General features: G+C 36.6%; 1 protein-coding gene across 1 annotated transcript in view; it reads left to right on the top strand.

Moving 5' to 3' along the window:
• Positions 1-21,077, top strand: part of LOC103259745 (receptor-type tyrosine-protein phosphatase mu-like) — a 398,088-nt gene that overhangs the window by 264,137 nt on the left and 112,874 nt on the right. The window lies entirely within an intron of this gene.

Raw genomic sequence — 21,077 nt, forward strand, 5'->3', positions numbered from 1 at the left:
TGCATTTGTAAAAGGAAGAAATAGCATGGCGAACCCAGTTTGAGCAGAGGCACAAGTTGCTTTATGGTTGGTTGTTATGCTCTCCTTGTTGCTGCAGAGTGTTAGACTTGTTCTCTGGGCAAAAGGAACATCTGCTAATGATGGACAGGAAAGAAATATTTATCAGAATGGCATTATTGTTTTTAATCATTCTATAAGGAAAGAAAATAATAATCAATTTACAATAATAGAAAGTCAGCTTCTTAAGGAGAGGAAAAATATCTGAGTGTAAATTGGGTAAATTAGTTTTTCTTTCTCATGTAAAATTGTTGTGATATGTTAAAAATTTATGTAATTATTGAAAGTAAATTGGATTTTCTTTCAAGCTTTATATATGAATGTGTGGTCTTAAGATTGAATATATACTGAATATTATACTAGAAACTGAGTGATGATTCAGAATAGTACAGTTGACATTTGGTTTCATTAAAGATTAATAGTAGCACGGTCTTGTGTGTTTTGCCATATCACAAAAAGCAAGATTTAGTGGCTGGATTATGTATTAGGTGGCAAGACTTCTAGTCCAAGCTGCCACTCATGCTGACATTTGTGCTCACCAGTGCTCACATTAATTTTCCCATTCGTAATAACAACAGTAATAACATACAAAATCAGTGTGCCTACATAAATGGTAAAGACTAATAAGGTAATAGCTGTGACAGGCTTTGAACTTCTTAGCACAGGATAAAAAAGGCAACAGAAAAGCCTTTCAGAGACTGTATCATTAATTATCTCTCCTTTTTAAAAATGTATATTTTGCTGGGTGTGATAGCTCACACATGTAATCCCAACACTTTGGGAGGCAGAGGTGAGAGGGTTGCTTGAGACCAGGGGCCTGAGTCCAGCCTGTGCAACATGGTGAGATCTTGTCTCTACAATAAACAAATAAATCAACCTGGTGTGGTGGTGTGCACCTGAAGTTCCAGCTACTTGGAAGGCTGAGGTGGAAGGACAACCTGAGCCCAGCAGGTTGAGGCTGTGTTGGCCATGAGCATGCCACTGCACTCCAGCCTAGGCAACAGAGTGAGTTTTATTTTGTTTTAGAGTAAGTGTATTTTATTTTAGAATCAGGGAGTCCATGTGAAGATTTGTTACATAGATGTATTACGTGATTAGTAAGGTTAGTTCTCTTCATTCTACATAAAAGAACCACTGTGAGACTCTACTGGGCAGCAGAAATCCCATTTGTAAAGGTGGATCAATAAAGGAGGAGGGCCAGCAGAGTGAGTTAACTTGGGGGTAGCTTTGTCACCTATTATTTATGTGACTTTGGACAAGTTAGTAAATTTGATGACTCTGTTTCAATGTCTATGAGTACCGATAACATACATAACTCAGGCTTGTAAGAATTAGATGAGGTAAGGTCGTTCACAATCAGAACATTCTACCTAAATTTCTCTCTTTTTGTTTTGGTGCATGTGGAAACATCTAAAAAGCATTGTTCTATATAATTTACAAATGGTATGGTAGACCATAGGATTTCTTGGTCATTTTTCTAATTTGGTCCTTATTTCTCATAATTTCACCCTCTCTTGTCTTATTCAGTATTTTTTTTTAATTATGCGGCAGTGGGGAAGAAAACACCTTTTATTTTCCTCCTATCTCTTATCTGTTATTGACTCTCATGAAATTAAACAAGGAGGATGAGACTTCTTACTTGGCCCTTGCAAATTGAACTTGAAGTTTGTTATAAATATAAATGTTGAGCTGCTTAGATGAATCTCACGAGTTAAATTCCTGCCAATCCAGAGTAACTGAGAAAAAGATCCTCTGGAGAAACTTGATTATTATTTCTACCCTATTACTTTTTCCCAATAATCTAAGGTAACAAATATTGACACTTATAAAATCTTATTGCCAAGGTGAAACCTTGATGACAGGTTCGAGCATATATGAATCATTTATAGTTAACTGTTGGCATTAATCCTCATTAACTATTTTTGTGGACATATTTGTGGCAAAAAGTGTCTGAAATATTCAAGCTTATTACTTTCCATTTGGAATAAAACTGCACCCCTCACCCCATCTTTTTTTCATGCGTATTGCAGAGGTTCAATAATCCCTATCCCTCTGTCCAAGTAACCATTCATTTAATTTGAATCACATTAGTGGCTTTTCAGTGTTTGTGCGTTCTCCTGTCTGTAGGGAATGAAAGAGAAAAAGAGTCAAGGCACAGTCTTTTCAGTACTATTGTAAACAGTGTATCTGAAGGATAGGACATGTGGTCAAGATGAATTTTCCTGGCCTTATGAATTTTTAAATTCAAGGGGGAGAAAAGTCCAAGATTTCTGCAATTTTCCAGATTGTTTTCATGAGGCTTTAGCAAGGTGAAAATGCTTTTCAAAAGATTTGTATACCTACGAGAATTTTTAAAATATATTTAAACATGAAGTGTTCTCTGTGTTACTGTAGGGTTTCAGGTATCTTTGCTTAATCAGCTGAATCACTTCACTGCCCCAGTACTCAGTGCATTTACAACCCAATTTTGGTACATTGAGATAGAGATACCTACTATTCTTTCAGGGATTTTTCTTCTACTGTTCGTAGGTGGTATGAAAAGGAAAAAAAAATGTCAACCACCCAAAACAATAAACACCCGTGTAGCATGTTGTTTCTGGACAGCAGAAAAAGCATGGAATCTGGCTATACTCAGTAAAGTACCGTTTAGAGTGGTTCTGTGTGGAACTGTGATTTTTAAACCTCCTGTACTTGTGACCCACCAAAGCTTCCTGGGCACAGTTCCAGTGGTATTCTCCAAGCCTTTTGTTCCCACTTCAGTAATGGGACTTGGCTATAACTAGATAAAGTCTGATAATAAATGTGTGGGATCCTGGCTGAAAACGTATGCCAGGAGGGCTTCAGGAAAAGTTGCTAGACTGAAGGGGTCTTCTGGGTAGCCATGCCTGGTGACTGTCTGCTATGTGCTGTGTTGGAAAATACTTTGTGTACTTGGTGACAATTAAGCGTATCTGAGCCAGGCATGTGTTGCCATGAAGTGGCTATTTCAAGCAGCCCTTACAGGTTTCTTTGGTTCCAAGTAACAGAAACTAAGTGATAATATGCTGAAGCATAAAAGAGACAGAAAATAGGAATACTAGCCTGTCTCTTGGGGAGGCCTGATCTAGGACCTGGAGCCCTGTCTTGAGCTTAGCCCTCTCTGTCTCACACCACTGCCTTCCTTCATTTCTTCTTCTCTATGAGGGCAGTATTCTGCTGTGGGGCCTGGGGAGATTAAAGGGCTAGCTATACCTCCCAAATTGTGCCCCGAGAGACAGGAATAGTTGCATTCAAATTACCTCTGATATTAACTTCTGTAGATGAAAGGACTAGTTCAAAAGACTAACTTAGCAAAATACCTGAGCCATAATGTAGTGACTCTGTTACTCCTGACACTACGACTTAGAACTTGCTACCACTACACACAGATAAGAGCTTAATACTGAGCTCTTTGGGGCATTCCATGCAGAGGAAGCATAGAATCTTGGGAAACATTTTCTAATTCTTTTCTGCTACTCTTAATTTTTGCTTGTAACTCTCTACACATACTTCTTATCGTTTTGCAGCTTATCAGTCTTGAATCTGAATCTTGAGGGGACCTCTAAAGATCGATCATCTTCTTGGCTCAACCACAGTCACTTGGACAGAAATCATAACAGGCATCTACCCACAATTACTAACGCACCTGTGTGGTTAGGAGCTGCTGGCCTTGTAAAGTGAGTGATGGCCAGGCAGCTCCTGACTGCACTCCTGTTGATCTGGAGTCCGTCTTTTGGTAGCTGCCTCCCAGGGTCCACACTCTCCTTCTGGAGCACTGTGAAATAAGCCCTATTCTTAATCAGTGACTTCAAATTGCTTAATATATAAGTCACTCTGTCGTTCACCTGAAGATACTTGAATGCCTAAAGTTTACTGGGTATTGTGTGACTGCTACGGATCCCAAGTTTTAAAATGTTTGGCAAACTTGAAATAGAAATTGGACACACTTCTGAGGAAATGGGAGAGGTCAAAAGAGAAATGGAAACTTTCTAAGGATGCTTCAGCCCCCAAAAGACTGAATGTCATCAATCTGATGTAGCACTGTCCTCTTATCCAGAGCAGCTCAGCATTTTACAAAGTCCTCTACATAGGAGTTAGCAGTCAGAATATAAGATTTGCCTCTAATTCAGGAATGTGAGGTTCACAGTGTGGAGGTGGTAGAAGGATAGGAGCCAAGGGGTTGTAAGTGACAGTGAGAATCATTGATGGCATAAGCCAGGCCACTCCATCTGGGGAGGGAAAGAAAGAAATGTCAGGAAGGAAAGGGCCTGATAGCCTGGAAGAGATAGATAAAGCTAATGGAGTTGAAAGTCACTAAAGACTCAGTCAGCTGAATTCGGAGGGAACATTAATCCCAGGTAATAGTGAAGTGCTTGTATGTTCTCAGGAGAATAGGTTACTGGAATTATGTACTAACAGAACATATATATATTCTGATTGGTTTAAGAAAAACAGACCATATTTGTATTATTATCTATGTTTAACAGTATAATAATAGATATAGTTTCATTTTAAGTGAAATTGGCATATGCAAATTTGCATTTATAACTTGGCATAAGGAATTTTTATCTCAAGGACTTACTAAACTTTTTAAAGTCCATTGTAATCAGTTGGTTTACAAATAAATAGTTTTATTAGTGTTCTATTGTTTTTCCTCAGAGATGGTATACAAATAAATAGTTTTATTAGAGTGTTATATTGTTTTTCCTCAGAAATGGACTAAGTGATACAAGAGGAGTCAAAAAATTAAATGAAAAAGTACAGTGTTATACAATTTGTGAGAAGCTCATTATTTTCATGCAGAGGAAAATGTTTTTTAAATATTATATAAGCCAACTGTAATTGAACATTTTAAAAATTGCTACGGATAATGTACAGCGTGAATAATTAATAATTTACTAATTTATAATGGTAGATTATCAGAATACACACACACTTATACATATCTACCAGTGAACCATTTTCTGGCTTTTGGTTTGTCTTGTCTTTAATGAAGCATTTTTCTAATGTATGTTTTTTAATCTATAGAAGGAGTGCTAAGTCAGTATCCTATATGACTGCTTTAGCTTATCATGGACCTATTGATCACAGGCTGGATGCATACCTTTATGTTGGCAGCATGGGTTCATAGGGGAAATAAACATGGAGGATGCATTGGTGTTAGGAAGATAGAAGTGATTTTTTATATCTGGTATAAGATGAGCTCTGTTTTTGTTTATTTCTTTGTTTTTAATTTCTGCCTCTTCTTAGTATTAGTAAACTTACTTGTTGATTTAAGCATTTTTAGTTGATTGTTTTTTTCCTTTATTTCAGGTAACTGGTAATTTGGATGTCAAATTTCTGACAGCCATATCATTTGGTTGAGCTTCATCATTAGTTTCTCTTGGGGTCTGATCGATTGTTCACAGTTTTGGCTGTCATTTTCGTTGCCCCATGGCTGTGGGTGTTTCTGTCAGAGGACTGTGAGTCAAGAATATAGTGGCAGTTTCATGGCTTGTCAGCAAGGTGACCATGTAATTTGTCATCCAAACAAGTGTGCTTTGGGCTAATAACAATGATGCCAGGGCAACCTGCTTAACCCATTGCAAACCAGAACATATGGACACTCTACTTATAAGTGACCATTTGCAATTCAAGATCTTAAATTGTCCATATTTCAGCAAATTCCTGCCTTTCTTTTGTAAGATTGTACTTCTCACTCCAGGAAGCCTATATGTTACCTTATATGCAGAACTATGGGAGTACAAATGATGCCATCCTAGCATAGCAGTTGTAATCAATGATAAATAATGAGCAATATTTTTAAATATTAGACAATCATTTTATGGAACATGATCCAAAATCTGCATATTCTTAGGATAAATTGTGAGTCTTCCGAGAAATACCATGTTGTGTCAAGTTTCCCGATAGAGTATCCTCAGACCTCTCTGTTCTCTTTCCTTCACTACCAGTGGTATTTTGTCTGTATTTTTGAAAAGAGCTGACTTAAGTGACCTTAACTTTTGAAGAGAAAAAAACTGATTAACTCTGTCCTGAAAAAATGTTTGGACACTCCTGTTGCTCTTCCTGCTTCTGATGGAGACATAAAGCTTATGACTGGAGGCAAGGAGAAGACCACCAGCCATGCATTTTTCTTGAAAATCTGCCTGATTTGATACCATGAGAGGTTTCTTCTTTGTGTTTTTCAGTGTCTTGCAATAGGCAAATGAACTCAAGATGTTCATTGATTCATTTAACAGATATTTTGGTGTGTTTATTTGCTACATCTATCTTTCATATAGTATGAAGTATTTTGTAATAGCACAAACATAAGAAATGAATTATTTCAACAGCTGGTACTAGATCAGGGAAGGAACTTTGTTTGGAAAAATACCTTGGTAAAATGCTTGCCATGACCTTGAGACTGGGGCCATGGTTGTTCAGGTGACAAGGAAGCAAAGGTAGCTAAACCATTTCAGATAAAAACAGGCATGTGAGATAGGAGGAATGAGAGGAGATAGAGCTGAGCTTTAGGGTACAGCACAGTCAAGGGATTTCTTTCCAATATTTAGTTACTGACTACATGGATTTACTATGAAGTCCTTCCGATGCAGTCCCTGAGAACTTCAGTAGTTCATGTATGTGCTGCACATATAAATGCCAATGTCAGAGAGATTTTCAAGGGAGAGAAAAAGGAAAAAGGTACTTTTTCAGTGAATGTCTGTGAAGTTCTAGTGCACTTGAGCCATCATAAGATTCATCAGCACAAAGAACTGACCAAGAGCTCACAGTCAGAAGGAAGAGTGAATAAATGTATTCCCACCTACTCAAAAATCTTTAGAGAAATTGCTAGGCTCAGACACAGGATATTTCAGTTATTATTACATTTTCAAATATTGTATCTCTAGACCTGAGCGCAGGGTTAAAGATATTTATTTTTTCGAGACAGAATCTCACTGTATTGTCCAGGATGGTGTCTAACTTCCCTGCCTCAGCCTCCTGAGTACCTGGAATTACAGGTGCATACTACTGTGCCCAGCTAAGACAATTGATTTTGTATTTCAGAGGAGGGTATTTCAGCTCACTTCTGGGTTGCAAGTTTCTAAGAAGACGATAATGATGATGACGATAACAATGATGATGATTGCATCCTTTGATGGTATAGTACAAGAATGTCCTGGCTGTTGGGGGGAACTTTAGAGACATAGAAGCAGATCATATCAAGCACCAACTTCTTTTCCATTTGCTTGGACGTATCCAAGGCCATGAATCCTTTGATATGAGCTAGAAGTTCTAAGCTGAATGGTGTGGAGGAATTAAAATGATACTTGTGAGTAGAGTATTGCAACATAAGAATATGTCAAGACAAGAAATTGGGATCCAAAATTACACAATACTTCTTCAAGAGAAATACAGTGAAAAATAATAGCAGTTATGTTTACTTAACTTCATGCTGGCTTCCTAATATGTAGTATATTATTTCACCAGTATTTCAGTTATTATCATATTTCCAAATATTGTTGTACTTAAAATAGATCAAAGCATGTAATTTTACAAATATGACTAATTTGGAATTTACTCCCGATATAACAAGGCACTAACATCTGGGACAAGTGGTATATTCATGAACAAACTGTTTCCTCATCAGAGAATTTCTTTTTTATAAACAGGTTGCCCAGGCTGGAGTGCAGTGGTGCAGTCATGGCTCACTGTAACCTTGAACTGGGCTCAGGCAATCCTCCCACCTCAATCTTTATCTAGGACTAAAGATGCACCACCATGACTGACTAATTTTTTATGTTTTTTTAATAGAGACTGGGTCTCGATATGTTGCCCAGGCTAGAATCTTTTTTAAAATATGAATACCAAATATCCAAATTACTTATATTTATTAGTGCACAAATAGATATCCATTAGCACTAATTTACAATCTTCTGTATTATGTATATGAACTAAAGAGCATTTGCCCAAGTTTGATAATACTCATTTCTTCATCAAAATCAAAATTCACTTTTAACAAAGCACTATAAAATACTAAGTTAATTCTTTTTTATCCATTTAAAAATTAGTCTGTCAGAACTGAGTGATAAATAATTCAGTCTTTTTATTATCTTAACATAAATAAGTTAGATGGACAACTATTCTTGTTCCTAGTTGTATTCGATTTTTACTTAAAGTGAGGACCTGATATTTAATTCTTATTCGATAATGAGAAATGTACCCCTTAAAAAGACAGAAGTCCTTGCTGCTTTATCATATGAGAGTCATTAGGATTTTGCATTCCTCTGGAATCTGTTTTGTATGGAAATGTGTATTCTTGTGAGGTAATAACCTTCAAAAGTCATTTTGAATTGCTATTTTATTTTATTTTTAGTTTAGCTGTGGGGTACATGTGAGGATTTACTAAGTAAATGAATTGTGGGCAGATGAGATTTGGGCTTCTAGCAGGCCCTCTCTCCCCAGATAGTGGACCTGATACGTGGTGTGTGGTTTTGTGCCCCTTCTCCCTCCCTCCCTTCTTTAGCAGTGCTCAATATCTGTTGTTCCCACCTTTGTGCTCATGTGACCAGTGCTGAGGGTTCATTTTTGAGTGAGAACATGTGGTATTCAGTTTTTTATTTCTGTGATAGTTCACTCAATATGATGGTCTCCAGCTGCATCCATGTTGCTGCAAAGGAAATGATTTTGTTCTTCTTTATGACTGTGTAATACTCCATTGTGTATATGTACCAATTTTGAATTTCTATTTAGTCAGATTCTGTGTATTTCTCCTAACATATTTAATAACCACAGGCTATTGTTAGTGATGTGAATGCCTTCCTTCTTTCTCTCTGCCTAGTGCATGGTGCAGACCAATCCTTTCCTTTAAGTAAGAGTCCAGATGCCACCATCTTCATAAACTCCACGGGCTGATTATAGCCGTTATATCTCTCTTCTCAGAACCTTCAAAGAAGATGTAGTATAAGCATTGTGCAATACAGTGTGGCCATTTATGCCATCTGCATTCACATCTTCCATGGATAGTAGATTCATGCCCACCACAAGAGAACACACTTTTTTTAGCATAAAAGTTACATGTTACACTTATTTTGTATTCCCAGCAGTACTGAACTCAGTATGGGGCCTTGCAATTGAATAATCAAGTAACTGTATGTAAAATAGACTGGAAAATGATTGGGGGGCCTAGAACCTGATAGAGTAACTTCCCAAAGTGTCTTCAAGTAAGTATTCAGTAGTTCTTCCCTTGCCATGTTTGTTTAGTGTCAGAATTTATACAAACCACATGTAAGGAATACTATGTCAAAGTGCCCATGTTAATGGTGTTTCTGTAGTTCAATGCTGACCCTGGGGTTATTTTGAAGTTCATTTGTCCATTTTAATATTAATATTAACATTTTGAAATATTAAGTCCTTTCAATTCCATTATTGAAAACTTTATTTGTTTTGTAGAATACACAGGTGGAATTCCCAAGTGAGGGGTCTTCTCTCAAAAAGTATGGAAAGTAGTACCAACCTTACAAATAACGTGAGGAAAGCATAAGGTGATTCAGTTGAAATTCTTTGGGTTTTGTTTTGTTTTGTTTTGAGTTGGAGTTTCATTCTGCCGCCCAGGCTGGAGTGCAGTGGCATGCTCATGGCCACACCATTGTTGACCTGCTGGGCTCCGACAGTCCTTCCACCTCAGCCTTCCAAGTAGCTGGAACTACAGGCGCATGCTACCCATGCCCGGTTTTTTGTTTGTTTGTTTGTTTTTGTACAGACGTGGCCTCGCCAAGTTGCCCAGGCTGTCCTCAAACCCACAGGCTTAGGCAATCTACTTGCCTCAGCCTCCTAAATTGCTGGGGTTACAGGTTGAGCCACCAAACCTGGCCTCAGTTGAAATTCTTAACACAGTGTCTAGCAGATAGGTCCTCAATAGGTCATTATTCACTGATAAATGAGATAGTATTTAAATTTTAGGAAGAATCTATATATATGAATTGTTTAAAAAGTAATAGATTTTGTGTTACAAAATCCTGGAAAAGACGAAGCTTAATGGTAGAACAAATTGCCTTATATTACCTATCTTTTTTTAATTGCAACATTGAATACTTGCATTTTCCTTCTGCTTTGGATCCTCTTTCTTTTTCTTTCTTTGAAAGAGAATGTACTGACTGAGCATGGTGGCTCAAGCCTGTAATCCCAGCACTTTCGGAGGCCAAAGTGAAGGGACTGCCTGAGCCCACGGCTTCAAGAACAGCCCAGGCAACTTGGGGAGACTTCATCGCTACAGTAAATCAGAAAATTAGCCTGGTGTAGTAGCACATGTCTGTAATTCCAGCTACTTAGAAGGCTGAGGCAAAAGGATTACCTGAACTCAGCAGGTTGATGCTGGGGTAGCCGTGAGCGTGCCAATACACTCCTGCCTGGGTGACGAATTGAGACTCCAACTCAAAAAAAAAAAAATGCTTTGTATGTATTTGGACTCTTTCCTTGGTAAGCAGTTGGCTATTCCTCTGATCTTTGAGAAACTTAAGCAGTCACTTAATATTTATTTCTATCTTTCCAAATTTGTTATAAGTTTCAGATTGTATAGGCTGTTCAGTAGTAAACATTTTAGTTAGCACATGCTGATCACACTCTTAAATCTTCACCCACTTGAAGATAACTGATGTAACCTACTGGAAATTAAGGCTATAAATTTTCAGGTAAGGATTTCAGTGTTACTGCAATCAATACTTTGCAGATAGTGCTAACAGCTTTTTCTATGAAATATGTTGGCTAGTGGGTGGAAAATCAATGTCTGGGAATGAAAAACAGGTGTCAAGTTTGATAGGGATATCATGTGTTTGATATTTGGAGGCCAGAGGGTCGTGTCAACAAACACAGCAGTAATTCTGTCAGATGCAATATGTGTGGAATTAATGAAAATGCCAGAAATAAAGCAGTCTAGATAGTAAGCTTGTTCTGCAAAAAACTTAGAGCAGCAATGTTCTTCCTCATGCATCCTAAGTGAATGCATTACAGAAAGACAAGGTAGTAGTGGGTAAAATGAAGGCAAATTTGCAGCACTGTAGTGTCTGACTTGAAGAGGAAAAAGTAAACAAAGGGTTAGGGGTAGCCATGCCACCTTGCTCAGAGGACTTCACCAAGTGTCCAGCAAATGTGTGGAGATGCGGATGGTAATGTAACAGAGTGCTGTGATTTAATGTAGAAGTTGCTGAACACAAGCAAATCAGCAAGCTTTTCTAGGCCACTCAAGCTTGACCTCATTCTGGAGTTGGTGAAGAATGACCAGGGCCCGAATTAGCTGAGAAGATAGAAGAAGCAAGGGATAAATGGCTGGAGGCACGTTTATAACATGCAGAACACGTGCCAAATACAGTAACCATCAATGTCCAAGAGCAGCAAAGGATGCACACCTATTCAGTATTAGAGAACTATTTGCCAATTCAATAAAGTAGGGGAAAATAAAGTAAAATATTGAAAAAAAGGGTAGCATTTTTGTTCATAGTATTCTCTTCCTGGAATATGGAAGAATCCACTGAAGAATTCTTCCACAGAAGAATCTGCTTGAATCCATTCAAAATATTATAAGTCCAGTAAAATACATAATTGCAAAGTAAAATATATAAAAATTAATAACTCTGGAGCCACACTGCCTGATTCAAATTCTGACTCTACCACTTATCAGCTGTATAAACTTGTGCAAGTCATGTAACATCTGTGCCTCAGTTTCTTCTTCTGTAAAATGGGAACTGTTATGAGAATGAAATAAATTATTATATGTAAAGGCTTAAAACAGTGCCTGCAACATGCTTTGTACTATAGCGTTTGCCCTTAATGTTGTCTTCATTGCTATTCCTAGCTTTCCTATAATATTTATAGAAAATATAACTAATAAGATTTCATTTACAGCAGTAATAAAAAGTATACAATATCTAATAAAACCTAACAAGAAATACTACAGTAAATGGAGGAAATCTTCATATTTTAAAGATGTCAGTTCTCCCAAAAGTAATCTATAAATGTAATATAATTTCAATTAAGATAAGAAACTTGAAAACTTAGAAAATATTTTCAAAGTTTATTTGGAGGATTATAAGCTTGTGAAACTAATGAAAATAAATTGAGACAGAAGCATTCAGGAGAGGATGGTTTGCCCTACCATATACTTAAACATGTCATATAGTTATTGTAAGAAAAGCATTATAGTTCCATGAGACAAAAATAAAACAAGCACATTAAATTTATAAAGGTAGCATTATAAATCTAGTTGAACAAAAATGAGTTATTTAATAAATGGTTTTGGTGCAGCAGAATTATCATTTGGAAAAAAATAGTTATATATTTAACCCCTTGTAACAACATGACTTTAAGATAGATTAAGGTTTTAATGATAAGTGTGAAGCCTTAGGAGCATTAAAAAAAAAAAAAAGACAGATAAATATTTTTGTAATCTTGGGCATTCAGAGGCATGAGATTCTTCTCAGCATGATCTCAGACATTAAAACCATTAAAGAAAAGGTTGCTAGATTTGACTACATATTTTTATGTATGTTCATATAAAATTGTTTTAAAAAGAAAGGCAAATAACAACCTAGAGAAACTATTTAAAATTTGAAGTAAATGGAATAATACCTTCAATATATTATGTACTCTTAAAAATCAATAAGAAAATAAAAGAATACTATAATATAAAAATGATCAAAGGATTACAATAAGCAATTTATAAAAACAGAGGTAAGAATGACTATTCAACATATTTTCTAAGTCAGTACCAATTATAAATAGAAAAACACAAACTTAAATTATAGAAGGCATGTATTGCTTAATGATAGAGATATGTTCTGAGAAATGTGTCTTTGGCAATTTTGTCATTGTGTGAACATAATAGGATGTACTTACACAAACCTAGATGGTAGCCTACTGCATACCTAGGCTATATGATATGGTCTATGGCTTCTGGGCCACAAACTTGCACAGGATGAATGCTGTAAGCAGCTGTAACACACTGGTAAGTATTTGTGTATCTAACATATCTGAATATAGAAAAGGTACAGAAAAAAAATGTGGTATTACAATCTTATGGGACCCTCATCACACAAATACGTCATCATTAACCAAAAAAAAATTTTTAAATTCCAACATGTTGTTATGTGACACATAACTGTATATATTTTTTAGTGTGTATCAAATTGACAATTTTTCTTTAAGTACCTATACTATGGTATGGTGACTTGTTGGTAGTTATTGGAACAAATTACCACAAACTTTGTAACTTAAAGCAACAGAAGTTTATTATCTCACATTCCAAAGGCCACAAATCATAACTTAAGGTGTTGACAGATCTATGCTCCCTTCAGAAGCTTTAGGGAAGATTCTCTTCCTTCCGTCTTTCAGCTTTTGGTGGCTTGCAACTGCACCACTCCAATCTCTGCTTTTATCTTCACATGGCTTTTTTTTCACCTGGTTTTCAAATAAATCTCCCTTGTGTGTCTCCTATAAAGACACTGATTATTAAATTTAGTGCCAGCCCATATAATAGAAGATGATGTCTTCATCTCCAGATCTTTAAATTATTTATATGTGCAAAATCTCTTTCCAAGTTAGATCACATCCAGAGGCTTTGGGACACAGACATATTTTTTGAGGGGCTACTACTCAGCCCACTCTCTAACCCCAAAACATCCATGCTCATCCCACGTGCAAGATACACTCACCTATCCCAACGTCCCTAAAGATCTTAATGCATTACAGTGTTAAATCTAAGTCTACATATCATCAGCTCAAAAGTACCGAGTATACTCACCTGAATCAGGTTAGCTGAGACTCTAGATATGATCTGTTCTGGGCAAAATTCCTCTTCATGTGTAGACCCATAAAACTTAAAAATAAGTTATAATGATGGGACAGATATAGGATGGCTATTCTTATTCCAGAAAGGAGAAATTAGAAGAGTCAAAGGAGTCACAAGTCCCTAGCAAGTTTGAAATCCAGCAGAGAAAATTCCATTATATATCAAAGCCTGAGAATAATGGTCTAAGGGCCAATGCTCCACTCTGGGCTCACAGTTTTGCCAGCTTAGGGCTCTACACTAGAATTGTTTTCTTTTCCTTTGAAGGGTAGTTCATGTTTTCAGCCAAGTAGCTCTATCAACCTATTTTCTAACTGTAGAATTCCAGAAATCTGACAGCCTTTAGTCATCTCATCTTCCCTCTGTTCAAGCTAACAGTTGTTTCTGCTGATAACAACATTTTCAAAAAACCTTCTGGGTCTCCTGTGTATGTCACAGGATTCAGGCCATTAGACAAGAGAGTCCTCTGTGGAATTTTCACAGATAACACCATTCTTATTCCCAGCTTCTGCTGAGATGGTTGATTAAATCAATGAGTCACATACACAATCTCTTCAGCAAAAGGATATCCAGCCATTCCCTGGGCCTTCCTCAACAGTGGCTATCCTAATTTTAGCATCCTTTGCAACCTAGGTAGCCTGAGAATTTCCAAATTTTCAAGTTCTGGTTCCTTTAGCTTCATAGTTCCTTCCTCCATGTTTCTTTTACCTTTGCAGTTTATATAAGCAGCAAGGAGAAACCAGGCTGCACCTTGAAAACTTGGCTTGGAAATCTTATCTAAATTTTCAAGTTTATCACTTACAAATACTGCTTTGTACACAACTGTAGAACACAGTTCCACCAAATTTTCTGCCAGTTCCTCCAGTTATAAATAACATCTTCCTTATTTTCTTCTAAGTCCTCACCATCAGTGTCTTTACCATCCAGATTTTTACCAGGAAATCTAGGCTTTTTTTATCATAGGCCTCCATCTCTGCCCACTACCCAATGTCACATTTTTAGATGTTTGTCACAGCAGTATTCTACTTTCCTGTGGCTGCTATAATAAATTAATACAAACTTGGTGACTTGAAACAACTATAATGGAGACCAGAAGTCCAAAATCAAGGTGTTAGCCTACTATGCTCCCTTCAGGGGCTCTATGGGAGATCCCATTCCTTGTCCAGATTCTGGCAGCAGCAGGCATTCCTTGGCTTGTGGCTCTATCACTCTAATTCTGCCTCCGTCTTCACATGGTCCCCTCCTCTTCTGTCTGTCAAATCTCCCTGTGTGTCTCCTGTAAACCTATTTGTAATAGGATATATGGCCCATTCCCATAATCCAGGATGACTGTTTTATCTGAAGATCTTAATTGCATCTGCAAAGATACTTTTTCCAAATTAGGTCATATTTACAGGTTCTGGGATGTGAACATATCTTTTGGGAGGCCATGATTCAATCCAGTATATTATCTATTCCTAGAGAAAAGATAGCTAGCATACACTGTTCATGGAAGTGTAAAGTGGAACAAGTGTCTGGAGAGCAATTTGGCAATAGTATTCTTAGACATTTACTACCCTTTGATCAAATGTTTCTATTCCTAGAATATAGCCCAAAATGGAGAACAGGATAATAATGCATGCTGAAAAGAGAGCTTCAAGTATATTTGCTTTAGTAAAATTTATACTAAAAAACTCCCAGTGCCCACCAGTAGGGAATTGGTTAAATAAATGTTGTTATGTGTATTCAGTAGAATACTGTGCAACTGTTTAAAAGGGTGCTCTTTTAAATACTTGATGATGCAGAAAATTTATATTTGTGAGTACAAAAAAGTAGACAATAATATGTGATTTAGAACCGTTCCAGTTTTATATAATGATAAACACACAGACCAAGAATAGATTATATACCCCAAAATATTTAATTTCAGTATCTGGAAACAATAAGATTTTAGAAAGTTACATTTCCTTCTTTTCTTTGTTTATATATCTGTGTTTCAAAATTTGGCACAGTGACTTGTTTTGTAACAAGATTAAAAAGTTATAGGGGTGGGGACCAGTTATAGATATCTAGGAATAATTATAGCTTTCTATGCACTGGGTACCATACTGGGAGTAGGAAGGGCCTTAGCTCATCAAATGCTTAAAATAGCACTTGAATAGGAATTATGACCTCAATTTGCAAACATGGAAACTAGAATTTGGAGAAGTTGCCCCATGCCCAGTATCACTCAAGTGACAATCTATGAAGCCTCGCTTCAGACCCAAGATCTGATTCCAGTCTCTGCTCTTTTACACATTGTCATGATGTGCCTTCTGGACTGTAAGCATAAACAAGGAAAGCACAGAGAACCGACTTAGAATGTTTGTATAAGAAATGAGAACAAATGAGTTATATATCTGTTTGGATTAAACAGTATAAAATTGAGAGACAACAGAAAGAAAATAAAAAGTTTGTGTCCTTAGATTTTTTTTTTCCTATCTAGAAAAATAACCTGCAAATCATGCAGAGAAAGTACAATAATCCCTTGGTATTGGTTTTGGGACCCTCTTCTGATACCTAAATCCATGAATGCTCAAATCTCTTCTATAAAATGATATAACATTTGCATATAACCTATGTACATCCTCTTGTATACTTTGACTCATATCTAGATTACATATAATACCTAGCGCAATGTAAATGTTATATAAGTAGTTGTCATACTATATAGGTTTTTGTATTTGTATTTTTTTTTATTACTGTATTGGTTTTTTGAGGGGAGTTTTCCTAAAAATTTTCAACCCACAGTTGGTTAATCTTGAATGTAGAACCTGTGGGTGTGGAGGTCAACTGTACCTATAAAAAGATGGTAAGTCTCATGTTAAGTGTGCTTACCACAAAAAAGCCAACTGATAAAACCCAGAGGAGCATGAGGAAACTTGAAGAGATTATGGATATGTTTACTACCTTGATTGTGATGCATGCCTATGTTCTAACTCATCAATTGTGTACATTTAATAAGTGCAGGATGTTGTTTCTTAATTATACTTCAAGAATGCTGTTTTGAAAAAAAAAAGAAATTTAGATTCAAGGTAAATAAGGAAATAAATTACATGAAATGATTTTAGAATATTGACAGTGTATTTATTTATTTATTTTTATTTTTATATATTTTTTGAGTTGGAGTCTCACTCTGTCACCCAGACTGGAGTGCAGAGGCCACTCCCGGCCACCGCAGCCTCGACCTGCTGGGCTCCAGCGATTCTTCCGCCTCAGCCTTCCAAGTACCTGGAACTACAGGCGCACGCTACCACGCCCGGCTAATTCTTGATTTATTGTAAAGATGAGGTCTTGCCAAGTTACCCAGGCGGGTCTCAAACCCACGGGCTTAGGCATTCCATTCACCTCAGCCTCCCAAAGCACGGGATTACAGGCTGAGCCACCGAGCCCACATCGACAATGTATTTATTATACCTCATTATCTATCTCGTTGGATATCTTTGAGAAAGCATCCTTGTCTCAGTAAGAATGAGGTGCCAAATGGAATAAACCATGCAGATATTACTGAAATCCAATAAAACAGGATAGTTTCAGGTTGAATAGCCCTATGATGCTGAAAGTTGCATCAACCAATGGTGTTTACTGTGAGAAAGGAAGAATTGAGGGGGTCATGATAGCTCTTGTGTCTATCAGGATACCTCTGGGTAGCAGAAAGATAAAAAGTATTTTGTTTGACTTCAAAGGAAAAGTGAGTTGATTCAAGGAGGCTGTTCTGGCACAATAGAAAAAATGTTCTACTCTTTGATTTGTCCCAAGCAGAAACTGGCTGCCGCAAGATAGTACATGCTGAGAGAGAGGCAAAGTAGCCTTTTAGAAACTGTCTTGGTCTCTTAAAGGTTGGGTAGGAAGTGGTACTAAATTGTCCCTTATTCCTTTTTAACATTCCTTTTTAACATTAAAACAGTGGGAACCCAGGCAGTAGGTTGAAGATTTTCTTTTGTATTGAGTTTCTTCAGCCTTGCAAGTTCCTCAAGGGAGGGGAATTGGCTGAGGTGCAACAGAAGGTAAATGGAAAGGGCTTTTTGTTCCTAAGTGACATTACTATTTTGACTGCAGCACACAATGGATTTCTATGGACAGAATGCAGTGTGTGGGCATTAAGCTATGCACAGATTAAAAGTGGCTTTTTCTCAGAGATGCTATTAACCATGGTTAGGTTGGAGGCCAGTTCCTGCTAAAGAACCAGGCGTGTTTCTCAGGCACTCCCTGATTTCTGCTTATCTCCTCCTCCACTGTTAGCCCAGCTCCTGCAACATTGAAGTTATTTGGATGCCTCACTTGAGTGAACATTTAATGCAAGCATATCTCAATTGCATATGTGCTGTCCTGGTTCAAAGACTGCCATATTTTCAACTGATAATGTAAATATAGTTCTTTTCATGTCTGCAGTGGCATAACTTTAAATGCAGGCAAGTTGCTTTTTCTTGGGTGTTTATCAGTTCCAGGGTTTATGCTTAATGAACTTTCTCTGCTTCTGAAATGGGTTTGAGCTCCTTGCTTTAGGAAATAAATTATTCCTGAAAAAGAGTGAATCTCTCAGACAGAATTGAATGATCTGGACAAAATATGAGCATTGTATATGAGTAATACATGAAGCTGAATAACACAGCTAGGATAAGAAGAGCCTGTCTTCTCTGAATAAAGGCTTCTTCAAAGTCCCTTTAACTTTTCTTGTATTTACTGTGTATTCCTCCCATACTTCATATCTTCATTAGTTAGAATTATCACATCTGTTTCTCCTCCACTTAACAGAAAAAATAAATTTCTAACATCTTTACTAATTTTCTAGTCTCTCACAAAAGTATTTGTGAGGAAAAATATTTTGTGCCTCAGATAGTGGTTTATTTAATGTCTGAAAAGTTTCCCTTTCCTTTTTAGATATGATTTTACTGTTTAATTACTGAGGCAGCATACTGTCTTTTTTTATTGAAAACTCAACATCTTAAATGTAAGAAGCCTATATGTAGTTAACTGCAATTATTGAAAAATACCCATCTCCTTTGAAGTACTAAATTTCTCATTTTGAGAAATGAGTCAAGTGTATATGTGAATAAAACAGTCTGAATTCTCTGCCCCTCTAAGTATACTTTCTCTAATATCACAGTTTCATAAATCTTTTTAGTTTCAGTTCTCTGATTACTTTTTTCCCCAATCCAATTCAGATTTGTAAAATGTTAAGTGAGTTAACTTTCTTAAGTTAATTCTGGGGTAATCTTTAAAGGCTGATTAATTGGGTTAATTGGGTAGTAGTATTCTTCTAATCTGAGGAAGAAAAGGTCTGGGATATGGATGCACTCCCAAAAAGTATCTGGAAGAGTGGTGAGGTGGGAGCTGCATTGTATATTAGCTCCAGATCACTGACTTTTATCTGTGAATATTTTTGTTTTTTCCATTCTCTTTATGTGTCATCATTGGAGTTTGAACATGGTTCTACTTTAACAATTCTTATAGTGTGTTAAAATTATTTATGTAAGACTGATGGACTAGACTCTGAGTGCTTTATCTTTTTCATACTTATAACTTCTCTTAGTTAATGATACACACTCAATTATCATTTACTCAGTGAATGAAGATTTCTCCTAGATAGACTTGTGAATCTTTTAGGATAGAAACACATGGCCACCTCCATCTTCACCAGATGTTGATACTGTCTTCACTGTGCTATACCTCTGGCATCTTTAGACTTACCCCTGAAATGGATTATATCTCTGGAAGTCAGAATGAAATGAATTGTCACATGAATCAAATCTTTCTTGGTTTTAGCAGGAGGCAAACAGCTGAAACGGTAGGAGGAAAAAAGGAGTCTGTAGCTTCTTAAATGCACTATACACTAGTTTTCTGGTTTTCTTTTTTTCTTGTAAGCATTTGGGGTTTTTAGCAGGCAGCCATGTGTCTAATCATCTTATAGTTACAGTGTTAGTATTTTCAGTAGCCTTTTAGACAGACTCTTGATTTTTATTTTACAAGTCTCTGTCCACACTCTCTTGCCCCTCCCCTATTTTAATTCCAGAAACTGCAAAATGATTGTGGTTATGCATATAGCCAGAATTAGGATATTTGCTAGCATTAGTTTTAGAAACATAAACCATGTAAACCATGTCTTTGTTACATCTTGAACAGGTCTTAATATTCATAAATAACTGGAACTACTTTTTTAGTTTATTTTTTGCCAGAATTATGTTAGAGAAAACCTGATACATTTTATGATTTTGTGCAACTCAGAAGTAATTACCAAATTCATAATTCTATAAGTAGCATATTTTTAATACCTACATTATTAGAATACACTAGATTTATTTTCTGGAAACCAGCCTTTGAAGTTAATAAAATGCAGTTGTCAGAATTGCAGATACCTGTTTGTATATTATTTTGCGTGCGTAAACCACGCATGAAGAGAAGTTCTAGGACCTTTTACAGATTACTGTATTTCTCTCCTCAACAGTATGAGGCTGGGTGCAGTGGCTCATACTTGTAATCCCAGCACTTTGGGAGCCTGAGACAGGAAGATCACTTGAGTCCAGAAGTTGGAGACCAGCCTAGGCAACATATCGAGATCTCATCGCTACCAAAAAAAAAAAAAAATTGCCATGTGTGGTGGTGCATGCCTGTAGTCCCAGCTACTCAGGTGGCTGATAAGGGAGGATCGCCTGAGCCTAGGAGGTCAAGGCTGTAGTGAGCTATGATCATGCCACTGCACTCCAGCCTGGGTGACAGATTGAGACTGTGACTTAAACCAAAACAATATGACACTTATTCAGTTTTGTGTTTTAATGTAAATTAAAGGAGGTTTCATCTTCATCTTACATTTCCACAAAGTTTTAAATGAATTTGAGAATAATTCCTTTTATTTTTAATTAATAGTTTTTCTTAAAAATATATTTAAATCAGTCCATATACATTAGAATACTGCTTGATACATAATAAAAACTCAAAATGGTAGATATTTATGATAGTTACTATTTAAAATGTGGTATTTTATTCCTGAAACAATCCATATCATTTTAGTTTCATTTCTTTTTAAATTTTTTTATTAATTTTTATTATAAAGATGTGGGGTACAATTCAGGGTTAGGTATACAAACATCATGCAGGTACCCTTGTTGATAAGGTATGCCCCTCTCTCGCTTAGCAGTTTCCCTTAACTGCCAATCCCACCCCCGCCCCC

This window comes from Carlito syrichta, unplaced genomic scaffold (genome assembly GCF_000164805.1).
Source record: "Carlito syrichta isolate Samal-C Ts95f unplaced genomic scaffold, Tarsius_syrichta-2.0.1 Scaffold302997, whole genome shotgun sequence".
Classification (NCBI taxonomy): Eukaryota; Metazoa; Chordata; class Mammalia; order Primates; family Tarsiidae; genus Carlito; species Carlito syrichta.